The sequence below is a fragment of the Oxyura jamaicensis genome, chromosome 10, assembly GCF_011077185.1.
Source record: "Oxyura jamaicensis isolate SHBP4307 breed ruddy duck chromosome 10, BPBGC_Ojam_1.0, whole genome shotgun sequence".
In the NCBI taxonomy this organism is placed as follows: domain Eukaryota; kingdom Metazoa; phylum Chordata; class Aves; order Anseriformes; family Anatidae; genus Oxyura; species Oxyura jamaicensis.
Window position 1 is genome coordinate 4686703 of NC_048902.1, and position 26526 is coordinate 4713228.

Here is a 26526-nt window from a genome sequence, read left to right on the forward strand (position 1 = left end):
TCTAACCACATCCCAGGAGGGAAAAATACCAACTCAATCCTAGTCATTCACTTCTCCTACCATTATCAGCCCTCTCCTTGCTGTTGCTGCTCATTGATGTATTACTTACATTCTTGAGAAAACCGATGATTCAACAGCTTTTTTTCTTTTTCTTCTCCTTCTTCTTTGGGCTAACATATGCGTCATTTCAAATGGATACAGAACAGAGGGCTAATAAAGTTACCACAGTTCAGTAGTGTTTTTGAACACGTTTGTGGTCCTTTGTGATTACAGAAAACACTCAAATTCCACCATTCAAACTGGCTGCAAATGGTCAGAGAGAGAGATGGTTGGGGCAACATGGAGGAAGGCAAAGAAAAAAAAAACAAAACACAGAAGAGAGCCCAGACATGGGCTAATGGAACTGCAGTTTCTTCTTTGCAGAAGTAATTCTCCTAATATTTGTTCAAGTTTAGGTGAAACAGACAACATAGTTTTATTCTGAGTTCCTATGGTGCAACCAAAGTAGTACCTTTAAAACTAGCAACTTTCCGCTCCCTTCCACTGTTGTTTTTTTTTTTTTTTTTTAAATTCATAACCATAAATGTTTCAGTAGATTATTGCAACTTAGCATAAATCAATTTACTTTTCCTATACATACCATGCTTTTTGTACAGTTCATTCAAGACAGACAAGGCTTCCATTGTCTTGATAAGTCTTCACTTTAATTCCTAGTTAACATAATTTTGGTATTACTTAGAGGTGCTGTAATTTTTAGGAGGCATTATTTGGAAAGCCCACAATAGAGGAAATTAAAATCACTGGATTCAACAACTCTGTACTTTTCAATGAACTCTCTTCCGTGATTCTAGGACCATATACCGCAAAGCTTTTATTGCATTGCCATGATTGAATTTTATTTATTAACTTTTGGACATACCAACGCTTCTGTTCTCTTGTACCTATAAGCAAATGCTGAGAACCAAGGTTAGTTTGTTTAAACAGAGAGCTCTGCTTTACATATAAGCTCAACACTGAAACGTTATGTGCATGCCGTGTCTGATTCTGAAATCCCACCTTTGTGACCTAACCAACACAAGACAGCCCTATGCATTTTCTAAGGCACTAATCTGTGGGTAGTGAGACCCACAAATTTCAGAATTTAAAAGCCTCTTGGCAGGAGCACAGAAGTAAGAAGCATAGAAGTAAGAGCTGTTAAGAAGAAGAAGAAGAAGAAAAAAAAGCATTTATAGGTAACTTAGCACAAACTGTTGATAATTAAAAATTACAAGTGTTACTCCATGATACTGCCTAAATGACTGCCAACAAGCCACTTTCACACTGGGACACTTGGGGTTGCAATGTAAAGAGTCTGTCAAATTATCAGACATCTGAGATCTGACTCCTATTGCATTCCATGGATGTCTTACTCAGGAGAAGATGCCAGAAAACACAGTAGTCTCCCAGTTACAGATTTAGAAAGTACTCTGTCCTGCCCCTTTACAGTAATTCCTTGCTTTTACTCTTCAGCCCTTAAATAAACCCCTCTTTCACCTTCCCATCCAAAAACCATGCAGGAATTAAGTCAGCCATAGAATGAAGTTGCTCAGCTCCAAGCTCTGGTATTCCATTTTCTTACCAGCAGTCAGTTAAAAGATGATGTATTGCTTTCATATAAAATGTCTCACTTAGTGACCACGGTCTAGACACACGCAGCTGAGTGAATGTAGTGAGTTGTTGAGCCACTAAATAGGCAGGGAACTTTGAAAGGTTTAATAAAAATGTCCTCCTCTTAATCTCTTCCAGACCACTCTACACCCCATTTTTTTTAAGCACAGAATATTTGCACCAACAGTCCAGTCCTGATTTTTGGTCAGATATTGCAAAGCTTGTCCAACAGTATCCACTCTGTGCAAAAATGCATTTGTATTACATCAGTTGCTCTTGACCAAAATCCCTCTGAAATCAGTGGAAAGGCTCCCTCTGAAATCAGTAGAGCTGGGCCCAGGAATGTGTGAAAATGGGCATCTACTCTTGTTTCCAGCAAAGTGCCCCCTACAAAAGATACCAGTAAGTATAATTTACTGTTCCCAATTCACCAAGAATAGCTTGCTGAAATCTCAATTTACCTCATGGTCCTTGCTAAGTGTGGAGAATGTTCAGCTTCAGGTTGTGAGATTCATTGCAGCACAAACGTGCTGTGATTAACGGCCTGTCGGGGCCCTTGCACCTCAGACAGTAACTCAGGAGGCCCCCTCGGAACTACTCACTGCCACTGTCTCATCTTACAAAGGTCCTGAACTCTGAAGGATCGTAACATAGTTCATTTTCTCAGTTGGTTTATGATTCTATTCCTTGGTCTTCAAATTTCATCTTATATTAAGCAAGCCTCAGTCCACCAGGAACACTCCAAAAGGCTAGGCCACACAAAGAAACGAAGTATAACGCCACCACGGCTGGCCTTTTTCCCTCAGCGGTGCTTCATGAGTGCTTTACTCTGTTATACTTTTGCTGCTGGAGCTGATCACTGCCTTTATAGCCAGCAGCAGCAGCGCTATCAATCCCAGTTTACCCAGCAGGTGTACCCTTTGGGAGGCCTCTCTCCTCTCCGCTCAAGGAGGACCCTAGCTTTTCTGTTTTTTTCCCCCAGGTGTAAGCACGGCTGCCCAAAGATGGTCCGGATGACTTTCTCCTCCTTACTACGTGAAGCTGAGCATAACAATCCAACTTTTCTTTGGCCACTGTTAAAACCTTTGACCTTCATACATGAACTTAATGGCTGAAGCCCTATGGTTAGATAAAGATTATTTCTTTTATTGCTGTTTGTGACAGGTATTAAATTAGTTGTTAGTGAAGATTTTATGACTACTAGGGAGTAACAGCTAGTACATGTCAGTACACCCCCTCCTGGTGGGACTCCTACTAGGTGTACAGCTCATTCACCTGAGCTGTCTGTAAATCAGAAGAATTATACCAATTTCCAGGAACTACTTTCCATTTTGCTGACCCTGCGGGAGCCAAAGTGTACGTTCCTAACACTGTACAGCAAGCAAATTACACTGCACAGCCAGCTTTTTAGGGATTTTACTGCACGAGGTTCAGCAGTGCATGCCCTTCAATGGAAACAAACAAGGTGTTCGATACCAAGGAACCGTGCCTTTAACTGTAGAGTGAGGGATGCCTCCAGAAAACTCCACAGGTAGAACACGACAAAGAGTACAACATGCTTATTTTACTGTCTCGCATCTCTTCAAAGTTACTGCCTAACCTTCACTTGCTTTACAAATAAAAGGAGCAATGTTGAGAATTTACATTCAACCACAGCGTAACAAACAATGTTCTAATGGCTCTCACTTGATTTGTGGTTAGCTGTTACCATTATTTTTACCCAAGCATTTGATCCTACTTTGGCTTTCAAATATTTCCTGCTGTCTACAGACCAAATCTTTGATGCTATTTACAGCCCTCTACAAATAGATTGTGGTCACATCCACATGCCGCTCACTGAATTAATCACAGATTTTCTACCTGCACAATAAATGTTTTCATTACCTATCCATGCTCTGTGCTGGGCTTTGTTTTGTCAGATAAATTTCAGACAGCAAGAAGAAATGAACTATTCATTTTTGACAATCTTAAGAATCCAAATGACATTTATAGCATCTAGATACGCAGCAGTTTAATGAAAAAAGCTACTTACATAAAGACATATAAAGACCCTTTCACTAAGACATTCAATGGTTTCTGGCTGGCTAGAGAATTACTAAAGAGAAGAAAGGTTTTATTCTTGTTACAGTGGAAAAAGTAAAGCAATCCAGGAAAAGTAATCATGTGAAAAGATGTTCTTAAAGATAACACCTAATAACAGCTAATAAAAAATGATTTAAAAATATAAAGCATGCATCTAACACTGATACCTCTGACAGTTAGCAAAACACATTTCGCTCACATTGCTTTTGTTCTAAGAAAAGATAGCATGAATGTGACTTGTAGCTCCCCTATGCACAGAAACATCTTACGGTGTTTGAAGCCAAGCTAATTGCAAGCAGCACTGCAGCATCAAAGAGCTGCAATTGAAGGAGATGCTTGCTGGCTAGAACTTCATCAAAGTAAAGACAGCTATTCAACATTGTGACCTCTACTCTAGAAGTAGTTTATTGACGATGTTTGTTAGTCAACTGTTTTTAAGCGACTATGTGTGTAGCATTTAAGAGTGAAGGAGATTAAGATGCCTAATCATCATATATACATTTCACTGGAAACAGGAAAATATATACTGAAGGTGAGGCCTTTTTCTTCACGTGGTAGTATGCAATTCAGTCAGAATCACTCATTTCTGGCTGAGTTAGAAGAAATCTGTCTTAACCATTCAGCAGCCTCTAGGCACTGAAGGCAAGCACAAGCACACGACTAACACAGGGAGAGTCCAGTTTCACCACGCCTGGACCCTACGTCAGCCTGTTCACATACAGCTCTGTTGTTGGAGCATTCAGAAGTACACCTTGGGCACTGGGGCTTCAGTTTTGTGTCTTCACACATGCAAGAGGATCATATGGCTCGTATTTGTTAAGTACAGGAATAGTGACACTGAAAAAAAAAAACCAAAACACAAAAACTACCTGCAAGTTTGGATTGTTTTTTCATCTGAACAAGATGTCTGCATTTCTTGGTTCCAGCTGCAGACAGAAAACATTTCAAGAACAACTGCTTTTGTAGTATTATTTCCAACCCCTGAAGGATGGAAGTGTTCTGGGTATCAGCAGATTTACAACAGCTTCTTGGAAACATCTGAGGACTGATCTAGGACCAACAGTGGGAATTTTTTTCCACTGTACTTAAATAGATCACAGCCAGAACTCAGATGAGTACCTAATACTGGAGGTGTACTCAGAAGAAAAAACACAAACAAACCACACTCTAAACTGAGAACTGCTCATAATTATTACAAACTGCAAAACAAACATGAAGATGGTGAATGCAATCAAGTGGAGCAACGTACAAGCCTCAGTCTTTGAATATATTAGAGATTTTCTCAAATCAAATGTTCCAAGGAATGCTGAAAATACCTTTAACTCAGACTGAATTATTTCTGCCTGTCTAACCTTCGCATCAAAAACTGTATTCATATAAAATCTGTGTGCATCCCTATTTCAGGGTCTTTAGATCATGTTTATATTAATGACTCGGTTCACAGCAGTAGTGCAGTCTAAGTGACACTCAGTGTCTGCATTTAACATGCACTGGTTTAGCACAGAGAACAAACAAATTAGAAGCTCCATACCCAAATAAGCTCTAATGCTCATCAGGTAAAATAGGTTGCAAACAGTATACATCACCTCTAGAATGCACTAAATGCATTAGTACATTTAGTTCAAGTGTAAAACCACAAAGTTGCTACATCCATGAGACCAGACAAAATCTAATCTGAAATAAATATGCAAATCACATATAATGAAGCACTTGTGTCTGTCTGAATATACTGATCTGCTGCAAATATACCAAATTACTTCTTACCACAGATTCAGCAGAAATAAGCCAACTTTATGCTTCTAATCACACAACTCAACTGGAAAAGTGGAAAACCATTTCAATATCTAAGGTCAGATACAAACCTCCACACTTCACAGTTCTTAAAGGCCATCTTGTTTCCCAACATCTACACAGAGGACATGTGGGTTTACAATGTGGATCATATGGCTAAGGCCTTCAAAAATGCACAACATGGCTTAAATGTACAAACATGAATTCAGTGACAGTGCAGCCTAAAAACTCATGAAGCAGTTCTTAAAATCTAGCCTCATTTGTCCTTGTTGGAAATGTCAAGAAATGGTTAAGCAATATGATTCAGTTGATGTCATTGCTGTTAACTCTACGCCTTTTTATAACACTTCTTATTTAAGTGGCTCAAGCAAATACTTAAATCAGTAGTGCCCTGACCACATCTCAGTATTACCAGAGGGCTGGAGCCCCTCTCCTACGAAGAAAGGCTGAGAGAGCTGGGGATGCTCACCCTGAAGAAGGCTCCTGGGAGACTGCGTTGCAGCCTTTCAGTACTTAAAAGGAGCTTATAAAAAGATGTAGAGTGACTTTTTACATGGGCAGGTAGTGATAGGACAAGGGGGAATGGTTTAAAACTAAAAGAGGGAAGATTTAGATTAGAAATTAGGAGGAAATTCTTCCTTCAGAGGGCGGTGAGGCACTGGAAAAGGTTGCCCAGAGAAGCTGCGAATGTCCCATCCCTGGCAGTGTCCAAGGCCAGGCTGGATGGGGCTTTGGGCAGCCTGGGCTGGTGGGAGGTGTCCCTGCCTGTGGAAGGGGGTTAGAACTAGGTGGTCTTTAAGGTCTCTTCCAACCCAAACCATTCTGTGATTCTGTGATTACTGTTGGCAAGGAACACTATGCCCATTCCAGAATTATATGAAGGGTCTCTGCAATTCTCTTCAAAACCTTGATCCTTGAGAAAAGAAGTCTAAAACACTACATAATATATTTAAAAGCATGGCTATTTCCCCAGTATAACATACCTACTCTTTAAAATCCAATCTTTTAGAGCCCATAGAGTTTTCTCCTGAACTTTTACGATACCCACCGTTATTGCATCCTGGTTCATGAACATCATAAAGAGCACAAACAACAATATCGATGACAACATCAGGAAGAGAGCTGTAGAACACAAGCAGTCTCACTTCTGATTTAGGTTTAGGTTGGTCTCCTGAGCATTTACAGACAAACATTCACCTCTGTCCACATGGAATGAAAATCCTGCTTACCACAGCAAGTATGTAATTATGTGAAAGAAGGTTCTACATCACGATGCTCTTTTTATCATGCTGTGTAGGAAAAGCAGGTAGAAAAAGGGACTGGTGGATTTTCCAGTTTGAATAATTGAGGAATACAGCCCTGCTCCTTCTGGAAAAATCAGCAGGGCAGCTGCTCCACAATACAGCAGACATTTCCAATGTCACATGCAGGAGTGGAATCCTCCATTCAATAGTTCTCTTTCCTCCATCCTTGGTGCTGAATAACTATATATCATCCCAATTAATATGCCTTTAAACACCAGAGAGAATATGTGGTTTTGCTAACAGAAACTAAAAGAGCTGAAAATAGCATACTAAAAGAGCTGAGATATTTGAGAAAACTTGAAAAAACCTTACAGATTCAAAACCTTTCCACTTAAAAATAATAATAATAATAAAAAAATCATAAAATTTAAAAAAAAAAGACTGTATCCTTGCAAAGCTCTGTTTGAACTTGTAGTCCTGAAGAACTGCATTCTGCCTGTCCTACAGAAAAGAACAGTCCTTCAAGTATGAAGCAGGGGTGGGGGCTGTGGCAAACCCCCTGCAAGTCAATTGGAATCTAAACACTCTGAATCTAAACATACTGCTGTTGACTCGAAGCTAGGAAAGGAAGCAGTGGACCATAGGTCTGTCACACAAGCACAAAGCCCATTTAATTTTCAGCCAGCTGTTATTTTGGCTGCGGAAGGGGAAAAAGATGCGTGAATCCAAAAGGGAGGAGACCACGAGCAGAGGGTGTGATGGCATGTAACAGCTGCTTCCAGTGCCCCACAAGTAGCAGAGACAGCAACACCCATTTGCAATGAATGCAAGCAATACCTGAGAAAATGTGCTGATGAACTCCACACAGCTACAGATCACTTCTCCTTGGGCACGCATGGGACCCTGCTCATTTGTCAGACTTCTCAGGTTTGCCTTGAAAGATCCGATCGTTCTCTTTGCAGCCAGTAAGCACTAGATTTAAATATTGGTTGTTTCTCAATACAGTGTTAACTGGAAGAGCTGGGCCAAAGTACTGTGCTGAGATTCAGTCATTTTACAATCTTTCACAAAGCAAGGTTCAAAATTATCCCTTCACATAGATAATTATCCCTCACCACATGACAAAAAGAAGTAAGATTTACTATCACACGAAACACAGGGACCGAATGGTTCCTGGGAAGACCATCTGTATATGCTCTTTGCGACCTGACATGCTACAGGTCTGCAATAGATTCCTTGGCTCACATTCATTCACTCATCATGTTATGGTTTCCAGTTTAAGAGAACATAGCCCTAATAGTTCCTTGCCTATACAGTACACTAAATATGTACTTCAAATACAACTGCTTTGCACAGCAGTGGGATGTTTCCTCTGTTTACAATCTTCACCTACTTGTGAGAAATTATCTGCAGAGAAGCGTTTCCTTTTCAGAACGTGGTTTTGCGGGCACAGACGCAGGATGACAGAGCAGCAGTACGCCTTCCCTGCGTGAAGAGCTCATGCCTGAGGATGCACAGGGAACATTTCTGGTAAAACACTTAACTAAAACTATTAGTTCTTCTGTACCAGAAAACATGATTTATATTAAAATAATGTTGATACAGAATACTGTAATTTTATGCAACAGCCCTACCTTTCCTTTGCTTAATAGACTGCTTATACAGTACTAATCAGCTTAGGTCATTACACACATTTTTCATGCTTTAATTTAAGTATTTCCGAGTCTTTATGTTTTGAGTGATATTTCTGAGGCCAGAAACCAAGGAACTCAGTATGTCATAATTTACTGTTTGCTTCTTTGCTCTCTTCCAGTTCTTAGGATGCTGACTTTCTCCGATTCAGACATGAAGACCAAAATCCCTTTTACAGGCCATTGAACCCGTCCAGCTAACAGTGAAACAATTTCTCACAAAAAATTTAAACTTAAGAATGGTCTTTCTGAAGAAAACAGAGGAAACGACATTGAAAATGCCAATTTCTTTTCTTGATTATCTCTCTATGTGAATTCAAGGGGTTTACACACAGGTTAGATTTAGAAGTGTGTCTGTATCATAAAGGAAATATTCTTATTAAAACCTAAATAATTTTTAAAGTCTATGCTTAACTAAGCTGTTTTAATCACCTCAAAGGAGCCACGAAAAGGTAAGAAATACCAAAATTCACCTTGAGGAAACTTCTGTATTGCTAAAAATCTAAAATAACTACTCGGTAACAACAAAACCCCAATTTGGAGGTAGGCAGGCAACACTTGAAGTGTCCTGACAATACAGACTACATACAGATTTGCCACCTCTGTTTTTAAGTTGTTGAACAACCCTATGCCAGCGAGGCAGAGGAGACTGCTGTCCTCACATTCAACCTTCTTCCCTTAGGGGGGCAACTCAAGGGTGGGAAACATAAGCAATACCTGATTTCACCAGTAAAATTTCAACACGTTGAAGAAAGCAGCCCCCTGTCAGCTTGCACAAAGCACTTACAGTAAAGATCGATTTAGAACAAAAAGACTTTCTTAATGTTATAAAAGAAGGTAACTTGCAGTTAAGCAGACAAAATCCAGGTCTTGACTGAGCTTTGCCTGGTCCCCTTTCTCACTCTTGGCCACACCAGTGCTCAAAACAAAATGAAACCTGGGAGAAAAAGTAGATGCTGAGCAGTAAAATACAGCCTATTAACTCATTCTCATGTCCTCATCATTCCAGAATGCAAGTTATTATGTTATGCAAGAAATTAACTGGTCCTTGCCTCCTGAGCTGTATAAATATACAGCATTATTAGGTCTAGAAAATTCTGTGAGTGGTTTCACTGAGCACATGGTAAGCACTGGAACTGTTTATACTAACAGTCAGCCTTGAAACTTTCAACATAAAATTTTTAATTCCCTTCAAAATTTTCAACATTTTCTTATACTCTAACCGTTTCTCGATGTTTGCAGGATTCAGACTTACAGTCAGGCATAAAGGAAAACCTATATTAAATATTTTGACATATTTCAACACTACAAACTCTTAAGTATTTTATTTCTGTTCATCAGAGAGAAAACATACAAAACATCAGTCATGAGGTCCTTGAGTAATGGAAAACCGTATGCATTTCTTTGTTTAGATTGGCACAGAAATAAGAAAAAAAATGGGGCCTAATTTCTGCCTCAGAAGAGTATGTTCAATTTTACCATCATGTCAATAATGACTTCATCCTTAATTTGCACTAGTGGTTCCTGATTCTTAGTATTTTCTTGTTAATAAATTCAGGTTAGCAAAAAAGCCTGACAGAACGAAGAGTTTCAGCAGTGACCAGGCCCTTTGAAGGACAGCATTCAATGACTAGAACTCTTAAGCTATATATTACAAGAACAGGGAAACATAAGAAAGCCATGCCAAGTCAGAAAAAAAGTCCATTATTCAAAAGGATAAACAATGCAAGAACAATCCTAAACCCAGGAAAAACATCAGCTCTTTTGACTATTTACTTTGCCAGGCTGCATGTTCTATTTGAGGCCCAAAGACTTCCAAAGTCAGGCACAGCATTTTTGGTATCACTTAGCAGTCCTCAACTGAAAATGCTCAGCTTCCTTGCTATTTTTTAACAGCCGTAATTCCAATGGCAGCGAATTCCAATGTTTAACGGTTTGTCTCCTATCCACAGGTAGAGATAAGAGGGAAGGGAGCAGGAGACTAGCAAGCGATGCCTCTGTCTGCAGAAACTGCCGAACAGAGAAAAATTCGGAGTTTCTCAGTGAACACCCCCTTTTGAAAAGAAAACTGACTGCCTGTGTTTGTAGGCCACCCAGAAAAAAAAGAAAAAAGGAAAAAAAAAAAGTATGTATCCCAAGGATTGCATGCCGAAAACAATACGTTTATCACATCAAAACCATTTCCAGCCACCGAACTACATTTTTCTTTTTACAGCTACCTCCTGCACACCATTCACTGAATGAACGCCAAAGCAGGAGCATGATTGGTTTTTTCTACGTTTTTTTGTGTTGATGGCTAAGGAAAAACTGCAGTCCTTTTCCATGAACAGAACAACAGGCACACAATTATATCACACACCAGCAGCATTCACAGGTATGTTATGTTCAGGCAGAACACGTTTTCGAGAATTTTTGTTTTCCCACTCATTAAACGTGAAGGACTACTGAAATCATCCTGCAGGTTTATTCAGTTTTCATGCCTCTGCTTCAGAAATATGGCAGAAGTTAGACATAAGAACCTTTGGTTTTCCCCTGTCCCTTGGCAGCTGCAGCAAAACCTGTAACCACCTTCCTAGGTGAACACTGTCCATCTATAAATAAATATGTGCACATGGCTAGACCAAGTGCTTGAAGCCAGCAACTGATCTTAGTGCGGTCCAAGGCAATGAAATTCAACTTCGTTTCACACAACTTGGTACAAGCTTTCAATTCCTGAATGTTTTCTGAGTAAAAAAAATGAAAAGCTTTTGATTAGTGCATCTTTTGATTCCAGAAGGGAAGGCATTGCTTGGATAAGATTCCTGTTCATCATCAGAGATGATTAGCTTAAGTTGGCAATCTTGAACTCAGTGAGCTTTTGAAAACCTATCACTTCCGAGTACATTCATTACCTCCTTTTCAGGAGGTCTTGATCCTTTTTAAGTGTTTACTAGGACAACAGCATGAAAATGTGCGTTGTAGCATCCCCCCCTTCCAAAGGTCGGACACGTTCCTGCCCTTTAAGAATAGAGGAGCATCCTTCCCTGAACCTTTTATTTCTGCCTTCCTCCTCACTGTGACCCTGAAAGCAGGTGGCTGCCAAGGACATTTGCACTCCAGCTGAGTTTGCACGCACCACGGCCACACAATGCCAGCTAAATCCTCATGAGCTTAAAATTCTCTCCTCGGCAGAAGCCCACAACAGCTCTGCCAAAGGACTTTTCAGAGCCACTGATGCACACAGGGTCTGCTTGTGTTTCAAGTGTCTGTGCAGGCGCTAACAAGTGTCTTTGGAACACTTTGCTGGGGTTTCTGATACTTCTGGTGGGAACTCTCCACGCAGAAATGGTACTCCAGACATTCATTTTCTTTCAGTTAACACAGGTGGAGACTTTTTTTTCTCTTCTCCCCCATGTTTTGCAAACACACCCCTTAGACAAGGAACAGTATAAACTAGCCTTTCACTGTGCTGAAGGTGTATATTACTGGTCAACCCTACAGTTAATCTTACTGTTAAACTCACCCTCTTAAAACTAAAAGAAAAAGGATGAAATACTGGAATAAAATAGGATGACAAGAAAGAGGGTCATATTTTATAGTCATATTTTCAAAAGTTCTGAAAAAATTGGTTCAATCAATGTGACTTGATAGTTAACTGTCGGGGGCGAGTGGGGGGGAGGAAGGAAGAGACAAAAGGGGGAGTGAAAGCAAAGGAAATTACCTCCAAAGATAAATAAAGATCAGAGGTTTGGATATATGCAAACATAACTTTTAAAAATATGTTTAAAACAACCGAAAAAAGCTACTTCAAGTTGATGGGAGTTTTCCATTAACTAGGAAGGGGAAAAATATCACCTTTAATCCTCGTGAAATTGTTTGGAACTAAGAACTAAAAGTAAAATATCTGATTACTGACCTCAGCACAGCACCAGGAAGAGTAGCAGTGCGTTTTAGAAACTGTAGCACAAAGTGCAAAATTGCATTTGTTGTGTCTACTGTGGAAAGTCCCTCCTTAAGCTTTTCTTAGTACTTGCTTTAAGATGTTTTCAGAAGGTAGCTCTGCCACTCCTTTTCTTCAAATCACTGACAAGTATTTCATTTCAACCACTACTTCCCCATGGTGCTATTACTCAACATCCCTTTTCTTCTTTCTTGGATATCTTGACTGATCAAAACATAGGAAAACTGCAGGCAGTTTTACAAGGTGCAACCTTTCCCTAAAGCATCATGCGCTAGGAATGCTCTGTTTGGAATGCTCAGTAAAAGACACAGCCACAGCATTTGGATTCTTTTCTCATTTCTGAGGTAGCCGATGCAGCTCTCTTCCAAGAATGCCCAATTCAGAGTTACACTTAGGCTTACGCAGTTCTTGCAACGATTGCCATGCTATAGGAAAGATAAACAATAACCATTTTTGGAGCTACAAAAATCCCATTCAGTTTCTATATTCAGACTGTAAATGATAAAGAATGCACAGGCTGTGGCGCACAGTGACAGACCACGCCTGAATGAGAAAGGATTTGCAATGATAATGGACAATGTGAGATCACAAATTCAACCTCACATTTGATTTGCATTTCCAATTTTGTAAGCGAAAGGTGAGAATGAAGCGAGGTGCCTCTGAAAACTACTCAGAATCTCCTTACAGTAGACTCAACAGCTGTTCAAATACTCAAATTTGAGGCAAGCTCAGTTATGTCAAACTTCATCTGAATTTCAAACACAAAGATATCTTACTATGAAACAGAAAGACAATTAAAAGGAATGTAACACTGTGTCTTAGGTTACTAGGAAATAGATACATACACAACAAAGATCTGACCTCGGGAATTAGGCTTCTCTGTTTCTCATTGTCCACGGTTACCACATAAGAAAGTACTTGTTTGGTAGCTGTTTGTGAGCTACTGTGATAAGAGTAATACAAGTCTCCATTCAGTACACAGTTAAAAGTCAGCTTCAGGAACAAATTAATCCAGTCCACACTCAGCAAAGCAGTTAATGCATGCCTAAATTTCACTGTCTCATAAATTGCTTGTAAGCACTATATTAAAGGAATATGTAAAGTTCTGCTAAATACAGTCAGCAATACTTTGCATTTACAAAAACCTTCCCCAGCTGACTTCAAAGTGACCTGCACTTGTGGCCCGTACTTCACGTCATCTTTCAAGAAGTACAAGGGAGGAGAGAAGAACTCACAGCAGTATGGTGTCAGTTTTTTGTTTCCTGAAGTGTCCTATATGGATGATCCTGAGTGGACTGTCATAGTAGACTTACTGTGACTTGTGACAGCTTGTGCGTCCTACGCATCTGTATCCACCCGTGCTGTGCACTTCTCAGTCTGCGGACATTCTCCATAGGAAGCCACAGGCTGCGTCATAGCAACGTTTTTATTGACTTAAGGACTTACCGCAAATCTGAAGAACTCTTTTTTTTTTTTTTTTTTTTTTTTTTTCCTGAAGCAGGTTAGAAAGATACAATGAACACAGTGAATCCCAAGAAAGTAACATGAAGGCATTTCAATCAACTGCAAAGTAAAGCTGATCAGATCGGTAAGTAAATAATACCTCAAGGTGAATCTGCAAGACATTTTCAAACAAAACCACCTAACTACTCATAGTACTATTACTTCACATACTGCCTTAAAAAAAATAGGCACTGTACTATATAAAAAATTGTAGATAACAGAAAATGAAGATGGAAGCTTTATCCGCACTACCTTAGCATTACTCTCTTGCATATATGATCTATTTCAATCCATCCATACACAGGTCACTGTTTGAAGAAGCCCATAGAATGCAATGGTGTTTCTCCTGTGTGCAAAACAAAACAAATGAGTTCCCAAACTATGTACCAAACTATAGAGGAACTAGTTGCTGTATGGGTTTCTTTCATTGGCAAAGGACGTGTATGTAAATAAAACCTCTAATTCTACTCTGATGGCAATACAGTATTAACAGTGAAGTTCTGCTAGGTTGCCACCATCTTCGTGTTACATATATGTCAGTTAGATAAGAAGTGCCACACACTCACTCTCAAATGCACAAGTACTAGAAACGAGCAGAGAGAATAAGAAGAATGCACATGTGCATATATATTGAAAGAAACACAGCTATATATTCTAATCAACACAATAAGTAAAAAAGCATCCCCCTCTTTTTTGCCAATCCTTTCCATTATCAATTATTTTAGAAAACACACTGTGTGTTTATAAATGCCTTTGTCCAAAGCAAATGACTCGATCAAGATTTGGTTCCCATTCCATTTCCTAGACTAATCATCAAGATGAGTTTGGTTTTGGAAAAACTGCACTGTATGTGCTCGTTCTTTTGTTACGTTTGTTTAATTTACAAATACTATACGTGAGGCAATGCATGTGATCCCATGCACCTTCTTATTAAAGACTTCTCCAGCTGTGACTCTCAGGACCACACTGAAAATTCTCATCGCGTTGCGACACGCCAGTCCACAGATGCATGTGCCCAGTTTCACACATGGAACTGGTTATACCCCCAGGGCTGACAGATACCCATCTGAACATGCCAGAACCCACGTATCAACAACCACACACCAATTACTTGAACAGTCAAGACTTGTGGTTTGTACGTGGACTGCATGAAAAACATGGGGCCACACCAAATGAATGACATATGCAAAAATTATCATCCAAGTTTTTGTCCTGATCATGTAATTAGATTTGTGCACAGTTCTCACCAAGTGCATCAGTTTCCAGGACTGAGGCAGCAGGGAGGGACCAGCTCATATGTACTTCATGTATCATTAACACAGTGAGTTTAATGACTCCAACAGATGTTCCATATACCTCTTCAATTATTTTTTAACACGTTTGAAAATTTTGACCCAATTAAAAAAAAAAAAAAAAAGGAAAAATTGTACAACAGAAAGTTAGTCTAAAAGAGCTCTGTTTTTAAAGTTGATGGCTTGTTCTTTTCATGAAAAAAAACATTGAAAACTACATTAAAATTGAGAAGCAAGACAAGACCTCCTGAAGTTGCTTTTGTCTCATTGTATATTTATAACTGTAATTTCTCATTCTTTTTAAGGGTTGGAAAAAATATATGAAGCAAAGAAGTGTCAGCATTTTTTCTGGATTTTCCTTCAGAGTGAATCGAAAGCTAGCACAACTGAAACAGTCTAGGACAGTACCTATAGGTACTAATAATGATCAAATCTTAATCTTCACAAATCAGTGAAAGCTTACCCAGCTGAAATATACAGGTTAAGTATTACTAAACAGAATGACAAGATAAAAAAAAAACAACAACATTGTTGAGGTTTGGGGGAGACATGGGCCTGAAGTTTACTGTGTAAGCTCATAGCTAGTTTTCATTTTATTTAGGTAGTCTGTGTTATAACACAGCATCAATTCTTCAAGATTCATTACAGTCCAGTCCATTACAAGTGGAGATAAAGGAATGCCATAAATGCCAAGTCTCTCAAAGCAGTAGAATTTGGATTAAAAGTAAAATGCCTATTGGCAAAACAAAGCACAGCCATTATGGACCTATGTCATTCTTCTCTGTTTTCCCGAAGAACAAAATAAATATAAATCTACAATGATCTGTTCAAGCAGCAAATTTTATTTTGCTGTTTTAACAGATAACAATTTTGTTACCTCATGCAAGTATTTCACAGAATCTCAGAATCACAGAATAGTCTAGGTTGGAAGAGACCTCCAAGATCACCGAGTCCAACCTCCGACCTAATGCTAACAAATCTTCCACTAAACCAGATCCCTAAGCTCTACTATTTAGTAGATTTTACAAACCTAAAACCCCTGAAGCAGATATTGTGCCACACACAAACAAATGTATGCTACCACTGCTCCCCAGAGCACCTGCACCCCAGCTTTCTGGGTCACTAACACCTCTCAACTGTCGTCGTTCTGTAACGCTCAGCAGCAGCTCTGCGAGCTTTACCTGCTTGCTATGTGCGAATAACTGTCCCCCATGGGTATACTGTGTTTAACAAACACTTGCATGTTTTGCAATTTCAAAGTTAAAGGATATTTCGTATTTTCTGGAAAGTAACACTGACCATAAATCAAAGTGTTCTAGTATAACATTTCTGTAAACCTCTGGCTCTTCCATACTGTTTAATAGAACATGGAAGTAAAGGACAGACTGCATGAGCTACCTTTGAGATAGAGGAAGCTAGATTCACTCTCTTTCTAGTAACTGCCAATATGAAGGAGACTCTGGCCACTGCCAGTAGACTAGTCCCAACTGGCTTTATACTAGGGTTATGTTTATTCAAGTGTTCTCCTTTATGAAGGAAACACTTGGCTTTATTTCAAGGTAAAGAAAAAACCTTCAAGCAGCAAAATATTTTAAGGACAGATGTCTGATCTTGAAACAGCAGCTAACATTGCCAGAATGTATCTGTGCAATAAACAGTTACTCATGAGTTCCCCACCTCAGCTGCATGTATTTCTTGTTATCCACCATGTTGCTCGCAAAAAAGTAGCACAGACAACACTGTTCTCCATTATATCACAGAACTGCTTTAATTAATTCCTTTTATTCTAAGGAAATCTGAAATTCTATTATGAGTGCTGCTTTTTTTTTTTTTTTTTTTTTTTTTTTTTTTTTTTTTTTTTCTCCCAATTCCTCCTCTCTAGGGGCTGAATTATTCCTGTTACACCTGGAACACGATGCTACCAAGAACTATAAGGTGCATGGCCCAAACAGCAGCAACACCCAAGAACTCGATGCACAGCGGCTCTCCTACGAACACGGCTGCTGCTTTGACCTTTGCTCACCCTGCTACACTCACTGGCACTCAGCCTATGTCTTACCTTCCTCTCCATCCTGGTGCACTCATTTTTGAGGATACTTGCACTCATGCAATTTCATCCCCAGCAATTTTTTTCATGCTATGATTTAGCTAAAAAACATAAAAGCAGAGCTGGTAACTATAGCAATGGCTAATATTTTCTAATGCTTTCCAATAATACATCTCTGCTCCTTTTAGATAGTTACAGCTCTGCCAAACCTTAACAACTTAGGCTGAAAATTTCCTTGCCAGGTACTTGAAACAAGTTGACTTTTCAAAAGGAAGAAGAAAGTTTGCTTTTTCCAAAACTAGAATTAAACAAAATTCACTGTTTTGTATATAGTTTTATAAATAACTATTTTTTTTTTTACTCAGAAATTCCACCATTTTCTTGTTTAAAATCAGGGGCTCAGAACTGGCAAGGAAGCTGACACAGTATGGTGGATGTGCTCTTTTCTCTTCTTGTGAAACAGCGTCCATGCCTAGTCAAGTTTTATAGCCTGTAAGTATCACCATGGCATCTGGTCAACACAGACATGTTAATAGTTTGGCAGCACTACATTAAAAAATATCCCAGCCATGCTGTGCATGCTGCAGAGTTTCAAGTAGGTTCAAGACCTGGCCTGCAATTGCTACTGTCATGAATGAAAGTGCATGAAAATAGCAAGAACAGCTCTCAGCCTGCTCTCACTGAAGCAATATGACAAAGCAGCTGAGAAACATTATATTGTACTGTATGTGACTGAGGAAGAGACAGTCCGTAGAGATAAGTAGAGGAATAGAAGATGTAGCCCAGCTTACAGGAAGAATATTCTCCAGGACCAGGACAAAAGAGGAGAGGGAGTGTAGTTTACAGCCAGAACTGGCTACAGCAAAAACTGTAGCAGAGGTTCCTGACCCTTAACACTCGGGCTGTTCAGCAAAAAGCTGATACCCCGTGGCTTTTTACTTAGTGACTTTTAAAAACACGCTGACCTCTGTAATAGTCAAGGTGATTTCACGATGGACTCTGTAGCAGGTGCAGGGGTTTGCCATTTTCCATCTTTAAAAACTGAAGAAAGGTCGCGTGACTGTTCCAAACAGGGGGAAGTGACAATATCAAAGTATCTATCATATGCTCTCAAACGGCCTTTATCCCCAACAAGTTCTGTGCTAATTCCCAAGGTCACACTTCAAGAGCTAGAGGTGCTCTGGAACAGAGCTTGGAGACGTAGCCCAACACTGCACCTGCAGAGAGCTGCTGGGGTGGCAGCACCAGCTGCTGAGGACATTCCCTCTTAGCAAGAAAATGGCACAGATTGTACGGACAGGTCTGGCTAACTGACACGGTTAGGGATTCACTAAATGCTCTTTTCTCCCAATATATGTTAAAGGGGACTGGAGCACCAAGTCGAGGCCTCAGAGTCTAAGTCTTAAATCGGGCAGAGTGCAGGCTCACAGTATTCTCAGTTTCTTACTTCCTTCGCATCCTTGGCTGCTCCAAGCTCACCTACTTATGGCAGGTTTTCACAGATGGCCCTGGACTGCTCTGAAGGCCTCACAGCCATGCTCCGGAGCAGCACAGGGCCTATACTTGACATGAAAGGCGGCTTACAGGTGCCCACTGAGGCCCGACCTCAGCCCGCAGCTGAATAGAGATACTCCAGCTCTTTAAACACCAGAAAGTCATAAACAGAGCATGGTAGGAAACAGGACTGACTTCAACCTGATTTTCCCTTTTCTCTGCCTACAGATATCCAACGTCTCTGTCCTCACTGTGGTCTAATTAAGTCACAAATTGCATTACCAACCTGCAAAGCCATCCTGAGAACAAGGGACTGAATCCAGCATTCTGCCTTCCCCAAGCTGGAAGTGGTACCACCAAAGTCAACTTTAACAAATAGTACCCTTATCCACTTTGATGGCACCCCTAAATCAGAGGGATTATCTAGCCCTGATGTGCTGTCGCAAGGAGAGCTGAGCTATTCATTCGAGAAATTCGTATTCATCACTGGAAATATCTTCCTAGCTTGACTTACACCCTGACAACTATTTTATTTATCCTGCTAAGAACAAGGCACATAGACCTTTTTCCCAGTATTTCCATTCTTAAAATTTACAATCCATCTGTTATTAAATTAGCTTGGCCCCAGGGATTATGTAATATTCTCACTCACTGGTTTTATGGCATCTGCTACATACAATCCCAGTTTCAGTCATATTTTAGACATTACCAACTCTCTCACTCCAAACTACTGATTAACTCACTGGTGTAATTATCACATGTTGTTTGTCCCAAGACATGAAAGTTAGGATTAACAACACAATCTGCCCATTCTTGACCCCCAGCAAATCACAAAAACAATTCCTGTTGGATGTTACTCTTTAGGCTCAGACTCACTACTCTGAGTGCCAGATAAAGTACGCTGCAAGTAGCCAAAGTTATACCACATTTCTATTCAAGGCAGATACTGACTTAGGCTTTTGCTGAAATAAATTCAAGTTTTGCTCTGGCCTTAAACTGCAGTTTTTTTTTTTTTTTTTTTTTTCCCCCAATTTAATTCTGCCCTTACAAAAATATATTACTCTGCCAGTGAGTGCTTTTCAAATAGAAAACACTTGATTTCCTTCACTTAGCTCTACTATATCTACTATGGCCTGAAGGCAAAAGCATTACTTTGCTAGCTGCTGTAAAGAATTTAAATCCTATTCCTTTTTCAGTACTGCATGCTTTTCTCCAATCTACTATATCACTCAAGTACCTGCTTATTCATTCTGAGAAAATAAAAGAAAAAAAAAAGCAGGAAACATGTTGTTAACACTTTAAATAAACTTCTCTATGTACTGAATTCAATAGTAATTCTACTATTTTGGTTACTGAAAAAATAGATTTTTCAGTCAGTCAAACTCTGGGGAAAAAAAAAAAAAAGTATCACTTTTCCATAATCTTATCCAGCAACAACTCATGAGATATGTATACTACCTACCTAAATTTCCTCATGTCTTTGGTCTGTGATTTATTGAACTGATCCTATGCAACCAGCTGGCACACTGCTTCATATATAGCTTGGTACAGCAATTCCAACTGTGCAATGAAAATACAAATGCCTGTCATAATACGAACAGTGGAAATTCTCTGACATCCAGCCAGACACCCTAGACGTTTTCCTCTCCCTGACCATTCTGCTTGCTCTGTCTTCCAGAAGGACAAAGCTCAAAAACTCTGGAATCACTTTGATGCTACCCATCAAAAATGGAATTAAAATTCATTTTTAGCACAACTGTTAATCTAAGCTTTTATGGAACATCCAGCTGAAGACAGAATCTCATTTCCGTAGCCTGATCAGATTCTGTAGAATCTTGTAGGCAAGATGCACTTGCCTACAACTTCTCTCTGAATTTAAAATAACATTCAGTTCTCTCCTTATAAGTACTATTTGATTCTGATTTTCCTGAAATTATAAATCTGCTCTAATGCCTGCCAAATACTGTAACTGGTCAACTGTAAAGATACAAGATTAACAAGTATGCAGGAGAGATTTTTAATGTGTAAAACCATCCAAAAGTACAGGACAAACTTTCTTTGCACTAAAGAAATGTAGGAAGTAGCAATAATGAAGCCTTTCTGCTAAAGTCTTGCTTTAGACTAAGGCACATGAGACTTGCACAATCCCAAATAAGAACCTTTCTCCCACATAAAAACCTTTCTGTTAAAAAGAAATAACAGTGAACTGCATCTTGCATTTTGTTACTTTAAATTAGCAGAAAAGGCAAATCCAGGAACAAGACTGGTTTTATTTACATGGGAGTTAACACAATTTGCTGGGAATATAGTGGGAACTCCCTTTGCTTAGAAAAGCTCATTTCAGAAAACGTATTCCATGTAAATAGAGGGGGGCTCAATTCTACCCCACACTATTCCTCTGACTGACAACGAACTTCTTAACATCCAAATGCAAAATTGATCTATAGCTTGTGCAGTTCTCTACAATCAGTTCAGTTATAGGAATACCAGTACTTGTCAATGAGATTATGTGTTTTCTTTTACAGCAGGCCAAACTGTGAAGAAGTATGTTTGTTATGCCATGAAGACTTCAAAATTTTGAACTACAGTGCATTTTGTAGGCTACTAGTAGCAAACAAATTAAATTATTATGCTCTGTTCTCAAGTATTGTTTTTTAAATTGCAACAGAAATCCTACTCTGGAGTGAATTGAATTAAATACTGCAAAAAAACTTTAACGTAGAAGCAAGCATACATATACCACCTCATCCTGCTTGTACAAGCTTCAATATCATTGTGCGCACAAATCTGAAATGAAAAGTAAGCCAGACTACCAAAAGGATAGGCTACATAAAACAGTATGTTAAAAGCTACCATTCTGCACAGCGTAAAATAGATGGCAACTGCTAATAAAAAGCAGCACTTGTCTGTAAGTCATCTCACTGTGTCCCACATACTGCAGGTGTTTGAACTGTTCCATACAGGGACGCGTATCAATGATTGCTCAATAATCACTGCTAAGCCGTATTAGCTCATGTATGCTAATTGCCAGAATTCTGGTTAAGTAGTCCAATAAGCTATAGCCAACTGGATAATTACACATACTTCTCTAATATGACAGAGAAATAAACTTTTAGCTTTATGTCTATGTTGTCTTTAGGCAAGATAAGAAGCTCACCTGCACACACACAGCATTTCTGCTGAGTGGAGATACACTCCCCTCTTGCCAGGCCTGTATGCTTACCTCACCATTTCCTAAGCAGCAGCCATTCCCCACCAGTAACATACAAGGCTCACAAGAGATTCGAAGCTAACCAGCTTCACCACCTTTCCTAGTGTCTGCTGCCTATATGCATCTATATTTTAGCTATTGCTTAAGAGTGTATGTAGATGAAAAACAGACGTAATGAACAGAATGTTTTTGACTGTACAGCTTGTATATAGGTCTACATTTTATGCTAGATTTTACTGCTCTGCAGTTCAGCTTTTAATTGCATAGGTCATTTATAAACTTGTGTATTATATATGAAGACAACTCAAAGATTATTAAAAGAAACTCATTCTTTTATAATTTCTTCAATGTTTCTTATTTCACAGCTAAAGCGCAGCAGTGCTTGTGGTAATGACAGTTACACCATGATATATTTCTCCTTCATTGTAAAATCCTTCCTGACAGCCTTAACATTCTTCGGCCTTGGCAGGATCGGTGCAGATGAGTTTTTGCCGTTGTCCCTCATGCTTAAGAAGTGAGGGTGAGTGGTGTTATAGTGGGAACAATTGTACCTGTCAGACTACAAAGACAGAATGTCAGACAAGAAGGTTCCATATTCCAGTATCGATGCTGAATAAATTGCCTACAATGCAAATTAACACGAAGCAGGGCCAAACAGTTTCCACCACCCTGTGCTCTGTAGCATTAGACCAAATAGACATTCAAGCACATAGTTAATGGGACAGGAGGAAAAGTGCTTCTCCACTCTGCTTCTCCACTGTACTGAGCAGATCACTGACCAGGAAATTCATGGAGGAACACAGACTTGCAGAACGTAGGATTGAGAACCTCTGTGAAGACCACAGAATTTAGCTCTTTATGTACCTACAGTATCACTTTTTAAATATTTTCTTTCTGAAGAATTTATCCCAGATTACAACCACCATTTCATATGAAGCTGTAAAAAAAAAAAAATCCATATATGATGTTTCTTACTACCTGTTTATTCAAAAATCTTCATGTACAAGTTACAATTCAAAGAAAGCATGACATAGGTTTCTTTACCCATATGTGAAGATTAATTTCCAACAGAACAATCTCTGTTATTCTGGATATAAAGCATACTCAAATTCAGTATAAAAAAAGTCGTAGAGAATTTTAGAAACCTGATGCTAGAATTAAGAGCCTACATATTACATTCTCTACCCTAGAGCAAAATTAGCAGCTCTTTGAAGTTCTGACACAAAATCTTCAAAGTCTGTGTAACAGTAACAAAGGGTTTTGGTTGAAGCACTGTTTAAATGGGACTATGAAATCTGTAGGCTTGAATAAACTATCCTGGTTTAGGTCCAGCCCTTCTATCCCCTCCCTACAGTCCTGTGTGGCTCCAGACCTCCCTGGCAGACTTCCCTTCCTCCTAGCTTTGGCCACAGGATACACCACAGGATTTAGATCCAGAGGCAGGGTTTCAGGATGCCAGGGTTCAGCATGAGGTCTCATCAACTTTTCCTCATTCTGTTTCCACATTCCATTCTGCTCTCCAAAACTATGCAGAAATACCACATATTACAGCTACCGTGGTACCTAATCTAACCACCGTCAAAGAGAGGAGATAAACTGTTCCTGCAAAAGCGAACGCTCCCGTGCAATTCCTATCAACCACCATCTTGGCCTACAGTAACATTTCAACAGGCCACATTTACGATGCACCCAGAAACTGTGAGCATGAAAACACAAAAACTGATTCCACATGACAAACCCAGGCCTCATGTCCCATTCTGTATTGAACTTGCCGACTCTACCATACGAACAGCTAGGAAAATACTACTGCTACATTACTGCTGTCTAAGTACTCCAGGCTGGCTTTTCCACTACCTGACATTTTGCTTCTACACAGGCACCAGGGAAAAGTAGGTATAAAAGACTAACATCCTGATTTAAACCTTACTTTGCAGCACTGCAGCTATATGCTTACCTAGGTACCTGGCTTGTGTACACTGTGATGAGGAAAACTATTCTAACTGCATTTTACTGGACAAGCTTTTAAAACAAGTTATAAGCAGTAAATTATTATAAGATGGACTTCTTGTGTATTTATTGTATTGGGTAAATAACTAGAAGTTTCCTGGACCTGGTTCAAGGTTTTTATGTCTGTGGGACACTTGCACAGGCAGGTCTTTGTTTTAAACTTAAAGCAAGAGAAAGCAAGTACACTGTTATATTTCACAGAACATCTATTCTGTTACCACGACAAAAGCACTGACCATACCAATACTTACTCTAACTCATTAAGGAGTATCTCCTTCAAGTTGGCAGTAAACTACAAAGAATTCCAGAAGTAATTCTTACCGTCCCCAGCCCAGACACTGGCAGAATTTAGAAGCCAGGCTTTCTCGGAAGGAATGCTTTTAACTTCAGCACTAACAGGGCTAAAATTATTGTAGAAAGAAGTGTATTTCCTTTTTCCTTCAAACACCCACTGTCCTCCGTGCAATTCAGCCCAAGGTTGTTGAAAACTATATTCTAAGTTTGGTGATCCAGATCCTTCAATCTTTACTCAGGCAAAACTCCCACTGAAGGCAGTGAAATCAGTGGGAGTTTTGCCTGGGTAAGAAGTGCTGGTTTGGCTCAGAACATACGTGACTCTGTAAGCTATGGAGAATGTGAGTGAAAGTCACTGCTGCGTGTAAGCAGCTCATTTCCAACCATGAAAATCATAAATTGCTTTAGAACCAGCAAGTGAGCATCTGAGTGATTTCATATTACTTACATTACATTGTAGAATGCGTATGACAAGGGGAATAGAGAAGGCTTGTACATGAGAGAAATAAGTGACCAGGATGACAATAATTATTTGTGCAGTTACAGTTTCAGTAGAATTTTCTTCACAATCACGAACATATCTGGGACCTAAAGCAAAAACTCCTTTAGAAAAGGCAGGCAGTGATTACTTAAGTGTGCAGCTCTGCTTGCTTAGAGCTGGGCATCTCGTGAATGGGAAGCTCTGCTTAAAGCTGTGTACCTCATCTGACCTGCATCCTGTCGTAACCTGTGAGATACTGGTTTGTTCAGGCTGTCTCACAGCCCCACTAGAAAACTGGGTAGAATACCTGACGTATAGAAAGACTTAGGTTCAGAGAAGCACTTCACAGGAAACAAAACACTGTTACTTAATAGGTAGAGTATCACTGTTTTGACATGCCAGCGCTGGGTCTTCATGGTGTCTTAGCACGCTTGCACTTGCCTGCAGAAGTATATTCTCTCTCACAGATAAGTATGTGCCCCTCCGTGCATTCAGTCCATGCTCTTGGGCTTAGGAAACCCTACATACCATCTTTAGAGTGAGAAAACAGATGTGGGGGCTTCGGGACTGGTTTAAGAGGGAAAATTGGTTCAAAATAAACTGAAGCAGAATGAAAAAAATTACAACGTCACGTAAGTTTGATTAAACCAATTTCAGCCAATCTTCAATATTCCACAGAATTTTAAATTGCTTCTGTGTGCTTTCCTTCCCCTCCTTTCTTAGTTTCTTTTAAACTTGGACTCCAAGCCTGATAAAGTCAACTTTTGATAAATCAAATAATTTATTTTTTTTTTGCTAGCTTTGAGCACAAGATGATGATAAGAACACATAACATACCACTATCAAAAAAGTTAATACCTGAAATTTTGCTTTTTGAAATTTTTAAGTCCTAACTTCTCTGTTCTGCCAGTATGCATGTCAAAGAGCCCAATCTGCTACCTGAAATTAATTCTGTCACAGAGGTATACCTCTCCCTTCCTCCTTGAATGGAGATTAAAGTATTCAATGCTACCCAGGCAGCAGAAGTTACAAAGCAGTAAGAAATGGATACAAATTTCTTACATACTAATTTTCTGCCTGTCCTCTTCTCTGTTTTGAACCCAGCTTGTAAGAAACTATGACAGACAAAGCCTCCTCGCCTGTTTATCAACTACAGTAAGATTTTTCCAAAGATTTGTGTGAGCTGCAATGCCCTTCACACATATGATCTTTACAGAAATTAACTGGCTTGCTAACTGGTGGAAAGTCCCTAATTTGAGCCCAAATCTGAAGAAGTTATATCTACAGACCTCTAAAAGCTTTAAGAATATTTTTCCTATATTTCTTTACTTATTCTTTTGTGCCTGCCCAGGGAAAGGGAGGAACCCCGTCTATCTGGGTTTGTAAGAGCGCTTTCAGCTTTCCACTAGCTGTGCTTTCTGCCAAAGCTCCTCCTCTGATGAAGTGCCCAGGTGGGGGGACAAGCACACAGGACCAAAGTTGTTGCTCGACTCCAGCAAAACAGAAGCCTGCGGAAGGTGAGGAAGATTCGCTGCAGGGGAGGGGCAACAAAAGCTTGCGCTCCAAATATCAAAAGGTACATTAATGGACGAGCTGCCTGAACCAAAATCCTGTCTCACGATCACTCAGTCAGTGCTGTCCCCCTCCCGAGGCTGCCACCTGATCTCCTTCATTTCCCACAATATTCCATCTGCAAGTCCTTTATGACTCACAGGAAGGAAAAAAAATCCAGCTTTGCCATCCAAATGGAATTCCTGTATCAGAATCAAAACTAATTACACTTAAGAAGGAAAAAAAAAAGA

The 26526-nt window shown here is 39.5% G+C and overlaps 1 protein-coding gene across 5 annotated transcripts in view; it reads right to left on the bottom strand.

The window, feature by feature from the left end:
• The window catches only part of THSD4 (thrombospondin type 1 domain containing 4), a 303076-nt gene that overhangs the window by 65889 nt on the left and 210661 nt on the right, over nt 1-26526 (bottom strand). The window lies entirely within an intron of this gene.